This window comes from Arachis ipaensis, chromosome B03, assembly GCF_000816755.2.
Source record: "Arachis ipaensis cultivar K30076 chromosome B03, Araip1.1, whole genome shotgun sequence".
In the NCBI taxonomy this organism is placed as follows: Eukaryota; Viridiplantae; Streptophyta; class Magnoliopsida; order Fabales; family Fabaceae; genus Arachis; species Arachis ipaensis.
Genome location: NC_029787.2, coordinates 75,107,703 through 75,120,494, shown reverse-complemented (window position 1 = coordinate 75,120,494; position 12,792 = coordinate 75,107,703).

Here is a 12,792-nt window from a genome sequence, read left to right as displayed (position 1 = left end):
CGACTGAGAAACAGATTGCATTGCTCAAAAACATAAAGGAACAAGTGGCTATGTATATGGTGATGTTAAAAACTCATGAATAAGCATTTGATCAATTCACTCAAAAGGCAATGTATGTACTGCTGCCCATAGCACCAACAGATTTCAAAATTTATGAGTTTAAGGCTCGTTTGGTGTTTAAGCAAAAAGAAATGAGTAGGCGGTACATAACTCAGCAAGTTAACAGGCTAAAGGGGGATATGCACAGAGCAATTAATCACCAAACAAAGGAAACACAGGTAAAAATTCAAGCTCAAATTGGTGTTTAAGCATAAATAATATAGAGTGCATACACAATTCCATCTCAGGCGGCGTTCAAAATCAACAGAAAATTGCACTATATGAAAATAAAATGCCAAATGAAAGCAAAATCCAAGGTCTATGCTGATCAGACAAAGAAATCAGACAAAAACAATTTCATTCAAGCAACATCTCAAGCATGGTATGTGCAGAAGTCAAAAATAGCATGGTCAATTCGGTTTAACAGTATTCAGAGGTCATGCAAAGTAGCATTCACATTTCAATATAGCAGTTAACCAACCAAGCAAAATCGAAAACAATAAATCTAGTATCAACATTCAATCCAGAAAACCAGAAATCAACTAACCTAATGCCACCTAGTTACTAGAATAGAAATTAAAAGCAGTTAAAGAAAGAAAAGAAAACAAAATCAGGGGCAGGGAACATGGGAGTAAAACCTGCATTGCAGAAGAAGAAGAAGAAGAGAGGAAAAAAAGAGAGGGGCATGGAGGCGCTGTCGCGGCGGCACAGAAACTCGCCGATGATGGTGGCTACTCGCCGGACTGAAGGATGCGGATAGGGCTTGCTGAGCACAGACTAGGGGTCTTGCACACAGAAGAAGGGAAATGGAGTAATGTGGAAGAAGGAAAGGGACAAGGAAGAGAGAGGGATGGGCAGCGATGGTGGTCACCGGCGGTGAAGCGGTCGGATGGAGGTGGTGGTCGAAGGTTGGGTTGCTGGGCTGAGAGGCTGGGGTAGGGTTCAGAGAAAAGAAGAGGATGAAAGAAAAGGTTAGGATGGGGTTTGTGGAAACTAAAGCGTGAGTCCCCTTTTCGAATTAACGTTCAAAAAATGACCTGTGTAGACGCACATAAGGAGGAAAGGGGGATATGCGCGCGCACAGCAGCGTGCGGGCACTGCAGTCAGAAGATATATCACAGCTTGTGCGAACTCACAAAGGGTAGTGCGGGCGCACAGAAGGGGAAATAAGGGTGGCGTTCAGACGCACAAAGGATGCGTGTGCCACGACCAGAGGGGTCGTCAAGAGCTGTGCGGGCGCACATGCCCATGCGCGCGCACAGGTGGCCCTTTTTTTTTGAAAGTATGATCAGGGTGATATGTGCGGTCGCACAAGGGGAAAAGAAGGTGGGATACGCACGCACAAGCCGTGCGCGTGCCGTGAACAGAGGGAGTGTTTAGGGGCGTGCATGTGCACACTGCTGTGCGAACGTACATGACTCTGTTCCTGCAACAAAAATTTTTCTTCCAAGGCATTAAATTTGATGTCCAAAATAGGTTTTCAAGTCCCAAAACATCATAAAACTCCCAAAAACACATTATTTCACTAAAATTACCTAACAACCTTCAAAGTAAAGCAAACCAACCATGCAAAATAACCAATTATTCACGAAACAAAAGCTAAAAGAGAGAAAGTTAGAAGAATATTACCATGGTGGGCTGTCTCTAGTGCACGAAATTGTGATCATCAATGGCGCCAACAACTTGGTACGCACAATTGTAATCTCAACTCTTTGTCACAACTCCGCACAACTAACCAGCAAGTGTACTGGGTCGTCCAAGTAATAAACCTTATGTGAGTAAGGGTCGATCCCACGGAGATTGTCGGCTTGAAGCAAGATATGGTCATCTTGTAAATCTCAGTCAGGCGGATTCAAATGGTTATGGAGAATTGATAATTAAAAGATGAATAAAATAAGATAGAGATACTTATGTAATTCATTGGTGAGAATTTCAGATAAGCATATGAAGAAGCTTTGTTCCTCCTGAACTTCTGCTTTCCTATTGTCTTCATCCAATCATTCATACTCCTTTCCATGGCAAGCTCTATGTTGGGTTTTACCGTTGTCAATGGCTACTTCCCGTCGTCTCAGTGAAAATGGTCCAAATGCGCTGTCACCGCACGGCTAATCATATGTCGGTTCTCGATCATGTTGGAATAGGATCCATTGATCCTTTTGTGTCTGTCACTACGCCCAACACTCGCGAGTTTGAAGCTCGTCACAGTCATCCCTTCCCAGATCCTACTCGAAATACCACAGACAAGGTTTAGACTTTCCAGATCTCAAGAATGGCCGCCTTCTAGCCTATACCACGAAGGTTTTAATCTTAGATTAGAAACCCAAGAGATACACATTCAAGCTTGTTTGCATGTAGAACGGAAGTGGTTGTCAGGCACGCGTTCATAGGTGAGAATAATGATGAGTGTAATGGATCATCACATTCATCAAGTTGAAGAACGAGTTTATATCTTAGAGAAGAAGTAGGCGTGAATTGAATAGAAAACAGTAGTACTTTGCATTAATTCATGAAGAACAGCAGAGCTCCACACCTTAATCTATGGGGTGTAGAAACTCCACAGTTGAAAATACATAAGAACAAAAGGTCTAGGCATGGCCGTCAGGCCAGCCTTAAACGTGAACATATAAGTTCCAAAGATGAAAAGTATTCTCAGATCTAAACTATGAAAATACAATAGCAAAAGGTCCTATTTATAGAAAACTAGTAACCTAGGGTTTACAGAAATGAGTAATTGATGCAGAAATCCACTTCTGGGCCCACCTGGTGTGCGTTTGGGCTGAGCATTGAAGCTTTCACACGTAGAGACTTTTCTTGGAGTTAAACACCAGTTTTTGTGCCAGTTTGGGCGTTTAACTCCAGCTTTTATGCCAGTTCTGGCGTTTTGATGCCAGAATTTCTATGCTAACTTAAAATGCCAGTTTAGGCCATCAAATCTCGGAAAAAGTAGAAACTGCTATATATTTCTAGAAAGCCCAAGATGTCTACTTTCCAACGCAATTGAGAGCGTGCCAATTGGGCTTCTGTAGCTCCAGAAAATCCACTTCGAGTGTAGGGAGGTCAGAATCCAACAGCATCTGCAGTCCTTTTTCAGCCTCTGAATTAGATTTTTGCTCAGGTCCCTCAATTTCAGCCAAAAAATACCTGAAATCACAGAAAAACATACAAACTCATAGTAAAGTCCAGAAATATAATTTTTATTTAAAAACTAATAAAAATATAATAAAAATTAACTAAAACATACTAAAAATAATGCCAAAAAGCGTATAAATTATCCGCTCATCACAACATCAAACTTAAATTGTTGCTTGTCCCCAAGAAACTGAAAATTAAATAGGATAAAAAGAAGAGAATATATAATGAATTCCAAAAACATCTATAAAGATCAGTCTTAATTAGATGAGCGAGGCTATTAGCTTTTTGCTTCTAAACAGTTTTGGCATCTCACTTTATCCTTTGAAGTTTAGAATGATTGGCATCTATAGGAACTCAGAATTTAGATAGAGTTATTGATTCTCCTAGTTCAGTATGTTGATTCTTGAACACAGTTACTTTATGAGTCTTGGCCGTGACCCTAAGCATCTTGTTGTCCAGTATTACCACCGGATACATAAATGCCACAGACACATAACTGGGTGAACCTTTTCAGATTGTGACTCAGCTTTGCTAGAGTCCCCAATTAGAGGTGTCCAGAGCTTTCACTTGACACCTTCACGCCACAAGCACATGGTTAGGGACAGCCTGGTTTAGCCGCTTAGGCTAGGATTTTATTCCTTTAGGCCCTCCTATCCACTGATGATCGAAGCCTTGGATCCTTTTTATTTTACCCTTGCCTTTTGGTTTAAAGGGCTATTGGCTTTTTCTTCTTGCTTTTTTTTCTTTTTTTCTTTTATTTTTTTTGCCATTTTTTTTCTGGAAGCTTTTCACTGCTTTTTCTTGCTTCAAGAATCAATTTTATGATTTTTCAGATTATCAATAGCATTTTTCCTTTTTCATCATTCTTTCAAGAGCCAACAATTTTAACATTCATGAACAACAAATTAAAAAATATGCACTGTTCAAGCATTCATTCAGAAAAACAAAAAGTATTGCCACTACATCAAAATAATTAATCTGTTTTAAAATTCGAAATTCATGTACTTCTTTTTCTTTTTGCAATTAAAAATACTTTTCATTTTAAGAAAGGTGATGGATTCATAGGACATTCGTAGCTTTAAGGCATAGACACTTAGACACTAGTGATCATGTAATAAGACACAAACATAAATAAAACATAAAGCATAATTTTCAAAAAAACAGAAAAATAAGAACAAGGAAATTAAAGAATGGGTCCACCTTTGTTGCTCCTCCCTCATGACTCTTTGGTCTTCTCTAATTTCATGGAGGAGGATGGAATGCTCTTAGTGCTCCACCCTTAGTTGTCCCATGTTGGAACTTAATTCTCCTAGGGATGTGTTGATTTGCTCCCAATAGTTTTGTGGAGGAAAATGCATCCCTTGAGGTATCTCAGGGATTTCATGACGAAGAATTTCCTCATGCTCTTGTCCATGAGCAGGCTCTCTTGTTTGCTCCATCCTTTTCTTAGTGATGGGCTTGTCCTCATCAATGAGGATGTCTTCCTCTATGTCAATTCCAGCTGAATTGCAGAGGTGACAAATGAGATGAAGGAAGGCTAACCCTGCCAAAGTAGAGGACTTGTCCGCCACCTTGTAGAGTTCTAGGGATATAACCTCATGAACTTCTACTTCCTCTCCAATCATGATGCTATGGATCATGATAGCCCGGTCTATAGTAACTTCAGACCGGTTGCTAGTAGGAATGATTGAGCGTTGGATGAACTCCAACCATCCCCTAGCCACGGGCTTGAGGTCATGCCTTCTTAGTTGAACCAGCTTCCCTCTTGAATCTCTCTTCCATTGAGCGCCCTCTTCACAAATGTCTATGAGGACTTGGTCTAACCTTTGATCAAAGTTGACCCTTCTAGTGTAGGGGCGTGCATCTCCTTGCATCATGGGCAAGTTGAATGCCAACCTTACATTTTCCGTACTAAAATCTAAGCATTTCCCCTGGACCATTGTAAGCCAATTCTTTGGGTCCGGGTTCACACTTTGATCATGGTTCTTGGTGATCCATGCATTGGCATAAAACTCTTGAACCATTAAGATTCCGACTTGCTGAATGGGGTTGGTGAGAACTTCCCAACCTCTTCTTCGAATCTCATGTCGGATCTCCGAATATTCACCCTTTTTGAGTTTGAAAGGGACCTCAGGGATCACCTTCTTCTTGGCCACAACTTCATAGAAGTGGTCTTGATGGATCTTTGAGATGAATCTCTCTATCTCGCATGACTCAGAGGCGGAAGCTTTTGCCTTTCCTTTCCTCTTTCTAGAGGTTTCTCCGGCCTTAGGTGCCATAAATGATTATGGAAAAACACAAAGCTTTAGCTTTTACCACACCAAACTTAGAAGGTTTGCTCGTCCTCGAGCAAAAGAAGAAAGAAAAGAGTAGAAGAAGAAAATGGAGGAGATGGAGGGGGTTTTGTGGTTTGGCCAAGGGGGAGAAGTAGTGTGTATGATATGTGAAAATGAATGATTGGGTTTATATAGGAATGGAAAGAGTTGTAGGGTTCAGCCATGTATGGGTGGGTTTGGGAGGGAAAGTGGTTTGAATTTGAATGGTGAGGTAGGTGGGTATCTATGGTGGATAAATGTGGATTGGTGAAGAGATTATGGAGAAGAGGGTAGGATTTGATAGGTGAGGGGTTTTTGGGGAAGAGGTACTGAGGTGATTGGTGAAGGGTATTTGGGGAAGGGTGTTATGGGAAGGTGTGAAGAAAAGAGAGAGAGAAGAGGTAGGTGGGGATCCTATGGGGTCCACAGATCCTGAGGTGTCAAGGATTTCTCATCCCTTCACCATGTTGGCATGTAAACGCCCCCTTGATTGCCAATCCTAGCGTTAAACGCCAGGTTGCTGCCCATTTCTGGCATTTAACGCCAGCTTTTCTCCCATTTCTGGTGTTTAAACGCCAGCTCTATGCCCATTTCTAGCATTAAACGCCAGTTTGGTGCCCATTTCTGGCATTAAACGCCCAGAATGGTGCCAGACTGGGCGTTTAACGCCCATTCTGCTACCTTTACTGGCGTTTAAATGCCAGTAAACTTCGCCTCTAGGGTGTGCTATTTTTAAAACTATTTTTCATTCTGTTTTTGCTTTTTCAGTTATTTTTGTAACTTCACATGATCATCAACCTACAGAAAACATAATATAACAATGGAAAATAAATAGATATGATTAAATAAAATTGGGTTGCCTCCCAACAAGAGCTTCTTTAATGTCAATAGCTTGACAGTGGGCTCTCACGGAGCTTCACAGATACTCAGAGCATGATGATGGCCTCCCAACACCAAACTTAGAGTTTGAATGTGGGGGCTCTCTTTGACTCTGCATTGAGAGAAGCTTTTCATGCTTCCTCTCCATGACTACAGAGGGAAATCCTTAAGCTTTAAACACAAGGGAGTCCTCATTCACTTGAAGGATCAATTCTCCTCTGTCAACATCATTCACAGCTTTTGTGGTGGCTAGGAAGAGTCTGCCAAGGATGATGGATTCATCCATACACTTCCCAATGTCTAGGATTATGAAATCAGCAGGGATGTAGTGACCTTCAACCCTTACCAAGACGTCCTCTATAAGTCCATAAGCCTGTTTCCTTGAATTGTCTGCCATCTCCAGTGAGATTCTTATAGCTTGTACCTCAAGGATCCCTAGCTTCTCCATTACAGAGAGAGGCATGAGGTTTATACTTGACCCTAGGTCACACAGAGCCTTCTCAAAGGTCATGGTACCTATGGTACAAGGTATTGAGAACTTTCCAGGATCCTGTCTCTTCTGAGGTAATCTCTGCCTAGTCAAGTCATCCAGTTCTTTGGTGAGAAAGAGGGGTTCATCCTCCCAAGTCTCATTACTAAATAACTTGACATTTAGCTTCACGATTGCTCCAAGGTACTTAGCAACTTGCTCTTCAGTAACATCTTCATCCTCTTCAGAGAAAGAATACTCATCAGAGTTCATGAATGGTAGAACTGAATTCAATGGAACCTCTATGGTCTCTGTATGAGCCTCAGATTCCCATGGTTCCGCATTAGGGAACTCCTTGGAGGCCAGTGGACGTCCATTGAGGTCTTCCTCAGTGGAAATCACTGCCTTTCCCTCCTCTATGCATTCGGCCATGTGGGACATGTTTATGGCCTTGCATTCTCTCTTTGGGCTCTCTTCTGTATTGCTTGGGAGAGTACTAGGAGGGAGTTCAGTAATTTTCTTACTCAGCTGACCCACTTGTGCCTCCAAATTTCTAATAGAGGACCTTGTTTCAGTCATGAAACTTTGAGTAGTCTTAGATAGATCAGAGACTACAGTTGCTAAGTCAGAGTGGCCCTGCTTAGAATTCTCTGTCTGTTGCTGAGAAGATGATGGAAAAGGCTTGCTATTGCTAAACTATTTCTTCCACCATTACTGTTGTTGAAGCCTTGTTGAGGCCTCTGTTGGTCCTTCCATGAGAGATTTGGGTGATTTCTCCATGAAGGATTATAGGTGTTTCCATAGGGTTCTCCCATGCAATTCACCTCTTCCATTGCTGGGTTCTCAAGATCATAAGCTTCTCCTTCAGATGAAGCTTCTTTGGTACTGCCTGTTGCTGCTTGCATGCCAGACAGACTCTGAGAAATCATATTGACTTGCTTAGTCAATATTTTGTTCTAAGCCAATATGGCATTCAGAGTATCAATCTCAAGAACTCCTTTCTTCTGATTTGTCCCATTATTCACAGGGTTCTTTTCAGAAGTGTACATGAATTGGTTATTTGCAACCATCTCAATGAGTTCCTGAGCTTCTGCAGGCGTCTTCTTCAGATGAAGAGATCCTCCAGCAGAGCTGTCCAATGACATCTTGGACAGTTCAGACAGACCATCATAGAAGATACCTATGATGCTCCATTCATAAAGCATGTCAGAAGGAGACCTTCTGATCAATTGCTTGTATCTTTCCCAAGCTTCATAGAGGGATTCACCTTCCTTCTGTCTGAAGGTCTGGACTTCCACTCTAAGCTTACTCAATTTTTGAGGTGGAAAGAATTTGGCCAGAAAAGCACTGACCAGTTTTTCCCAAGAGTTCAGGCTTTCCTTAGGTTGTGAATCCAACCATATCCTAGCTCTATCTCTTACAGCAAAGGGAAAAAGCATAAGCCTGTAGACCTCGGGATCAACCCCATTGGTCTTTCTAGTATCACAGATTTGCAAGAATTCAGCTAAGAACTGATGAGGATCTTCCAATGAAAGTCCATGAAACTTGCAATTTTATTGCATTAGAGAAACTAATTGAGGCTTCAGCTCAAAGTTGTTTGCTCCAATGCAGGGATAGAGATGCTTCTCCCATAGAAGTCGGGAGTAGGTGCAGTAAAGTCACCAAGCACCTTCCTTGCATTGTTAACATTGTTGTTGTTTTTGGCTGCCATGGCTTCTTCTTGTTTGAAAATTTCTGTTAGATCCTCTCCAGAGAGTTGTGCTTTAGCTTCTCTTAGCTTTCTCTTCAAGGTCCTTTCAGGTTCAGGATCAGCTTCAACAAGAATGCCTTTGTCCTTGCTCCTTCTCAAATGAAAGAGAGGAGAAGAAAGTATGGAATCCTCTATGTCACAGTATAGAGATTCCTTGAGATGTCAGAGAAAAAGAAGAATAGAAGGAGGAGGTAGAGATGAGAGAATTCGAACTTATAGAAAAAGGGAGTCCGAATTGCACATTGAGGAGGAGGGTTAGCCCCTTAAATAGAAGAGGGTGAGGATGGGGGAAAGAATTTTCGAAATTAATTTTAAAAAGATTTTGAAATAATTAAAAGAAATTTTGAAAAATTGGTTGATGATTTTCGAAAATTAAAATTGAGGAAGTAGTTAAGTGATTTTGAAAAAGATTTTGAAATTAGAAATCAGAAAGATATGATTGAAAATCAATTTTGAAAAGGATGTGGTTGAGAAGATATGATTGAGAAACTATGATTTTAAAAAGATATGATTGACAAACAATTAAAAATATTTGTTTTTTTAAAATTAATGACTTGGCTAACAAGAAATTTAAAAGATATGATTCTAAAATTCAAATATTGAACCTTTCTTAACAAGGAGGAAATTTTTGAATCAAATCACTAATTGTTAGCAAGGATTTTCGAAAATAGTAAAAAAAATGGAAAGGATTTGATTTTGAAAAGATATGATCTGAAAAAGATTTTATTTTGAAAAATTATGAAAATTTGAAAAAGATTTGAATTGAAAACAAAATCTTCCCTCTTGTGCCATCCTGACGTTAAACGCCCAGAATGGTATCCATTCTGGCGTTTAACGCCCAGCCAGGGTACCTGGCTGGCGTTTAAACGCCAGTTTTCCTTCCTTACTGGGCGTTTTGAACGCCCAGCTTTTTCTCTGTAATTCCTCTGCTGTATGTTCTAAATCTTCAATTCTCTGTATTATTAACTTGAAAAGACATAATTTTGAAAAAAAAAATTTTGAATTTTTAATGATGAGAAATAATCAAAATGCAACTAATCATGAAAACTAAGATCAAACAAACAATGCATGCAAGACACCAAACTTAGAAATTTTCATATTAGAGACACTAACAAATTGAGAATGGATATGAGAAACATCAAAACACACAAAACAAGAGAATTTAAAGATCAGAGCAAGGAAATCATCAAGAACAACTTGAATATTAATGAAGAACATAATTCATACATTCGAAAAATGCAGGGAATTAAATAGAACATGCAGGACACCAAACTTAAAAATAAACACTAGACTCAAACAAGAAGCACAAAAATTTTTGGTTTTTATGATTTTATAAAGTTTTTTTGTATTTTTTTCGAAAATTAGTTTAAAAAAGAAAATAAGGAATTCAAAGTTCTTAATGAGAATTCCAGGAATCATGCAATGTTAGTCTAAAACTCCGGTCTAGGAATTAGACATGGCTTACTAGCCAGCCAAGCTTTCAGTGAAAGCTTCGGTCCAAAATACTAGACATGGCCAATGACCAGCCAAGCTTTAGCAGATCATTACATTCAACAGCAAGATTGATAGAAATCAACAAGCTCTTGTGATGATAAGTTGAAACCTTGGTCCAAAAGATTAGACATGGCTTTACAGCCAGCCAGACTTCAACAGATCATCATGAAACTTTAGAATTCATTCTTAAAAACTCTAAAGAACAGAATAGAAAAAAAAATTTTTTCAAAATTAAAAGAATAACAAGCTTAAAAATAAAATAAAATTACCTAATCTGAGCAACAAGATGAACCGTCAGTTGTCCAAACTCGAACAATCCCCGGCAACGGCGCCAAAAACTTGGTGCACGAAATTGTGATCATCAATGGCACCAACAACTTGGTACGCACAATTGTAATCCCAACTCTTTGTCACAACTCCGCACAACTAACCAGCAAGTGTACTGGGTCGTCCAAGTAATAAACCTTACGTGGGTAAGGGTCGATCCCACGGAGATTGTCGGCTTGAAGCAAGCTATGGTCATCTTGTAAATATCAGTCAGGCGGATTCAAATGGTTATGGAGAATTGATAATTAAAAGATGAATAAAATAAGATAGAGATACTTATGTAATTCATTGGTGAGAATTTCAGATAAGTGTATGAAGATGCTTTGTTCCTCCTAAACTTCTGCTTTCCTATTGTCTTCATCCAATCATTCATACTCCTTTCCATGGCAAGCTCTATGTTGGGTTTCACTGTTGTCAATGGCTACCTCCCGTCCTCTCAGTGAAAATGGTCCAAATGCGCTATCACCGCACGGCTAATCATCTGTCGATTCTCGATCATGTTGGAATAAGATCCATTGATCCTTTTGCGTCTGTCACTATGCCCAACACTCGCGAGTTTGAAGATCGTCACAGTCATCCCTTCCCAGATCCTACTCGGAATACCACAGACAAGGTTTAGACTTTCCGGATCTCAGGAATGGCCGCCAATAATTCTAGCCTATACCATGAAGGTTTTAATCTTAGATTAGAAACCCAAGAGATACACATTCAAGCTTGTTTGCATGTAGAACAGAAGTGGTTGTCAGGCACGCATTCATAGGTGAGAATAATGATGAGTGTCACGGATCATCACATTCATCAAGTTGAAGAACGAGTATATATCTTAGAGAAGAAGTAGGCGTGAATTGAATAGAAAACAGTAGTACTTTGCATTAATTCATGAAGAACAGCAGAGCTCCACACCTTAATCTATGTTGTGTAGAAACTCCACCGTTGAAAATACATAAGAACAAAAGGTCTAGGCATGGCCGTCAGGCCAGCCTTAAACGTGAACATATAAGTTCCAAAGGTGAAAAGTATTTTCAGATCTAAAGTATGAAAATACAATAGCAAAAGGTCCTATTTATAGAAAACTAGTAACCTAGGGTTTACAGGAATGAGTAATTGATGCAGAAATCCACTTCCGGGCCGACTTGGTGTGCGTTTGGGCTTAGCATTGAAGCTTTCACATGTAGAGACTTTTCTTGGAGTTAAATGCCAGCTTTTGTGCCAGTTTGGACGTTTAACTCCAGCTTTTATGCCAGTTCTGGCGTTTTGACGCCAGAATTTCTATGCTGACTTGGAATGCCGGTTTGGGCCATCAAATCTCGGGCAAAGTATGGACTATTAAATATTGATGGAAAGCCCATGATGTCTAATTTCCAACGCAATTGAGAGCGCGCCAATTGGGTTTCTGTAGCTCCCAAAATCCACTTCGAGTGCAGGGAGGTCAGAATCCAACAGCATCTGCAGTCCTTTTTCAGCCTCTAAATCAGATTTTTGCTCAGGTCCCTCAATTTCAGCCAGAAAATACCTGAAATCATAGAAAAATACACAAACTCATAGTAAAGTCCAGAAATGTGATTTTTATTTAAAAACTAATAAAAATTAACTAAAACATACTAAAAACACACTAAAAATAATGCCAAAAAGCGTATAAATTATCCGCTCATCAGTCTCCCACCTAGCCCTTTGGTTTAAAGTCCTTAAGTTGGACTTGGTGAGGAGATCCTTATTAGGGCGGCTTATGTTTCCACTCCTCCTTGAATCTCCAACCAAGTTTGCTATTGATTTGACCTCCCGGATCCCAAATGAATTGAATCAAACTCTTAAGAGACTTCAAGCTAGCAACTAGAATCCATAAGTGTCGATTCTTGAAATTAATGCCTGGATCCCATGCTTGAGTTCCTCTATCACCATTGACATACTTGTGCACTCTTCGGAATCCACTAATTTGACTCTTGCACCAAAATTGAGCTCCAAATGTTAAGTTGGCTCCTTTGATGAACTTTCCATTTCTTTGCCAATTAACATTCTTCTCTCCATAATCCACTACTCCAAGAAGGGTTTGAAGTTGACAATCCGTTTCCAAGATGGCATATTGATGTGGGTCTATATAGCTTGTTGGAGAAGTCTTCACCCACTCAATTCGCTCTTGCACAACTATCTTTACTTCTCGGTAGCTAAGATCTTCCTCAACTTCCTCTAAACCTTCCTATTCATCACTCAAGTCAAAAATTAGAGGTTGTGTGAAGACCACATCAACATCTCCTTCCAATTCCAATAAGGGAGGCTTATGAAGGTCATTGGCGGGGTTGACCAAGTTGGACAAAAAATCTTGAATGATG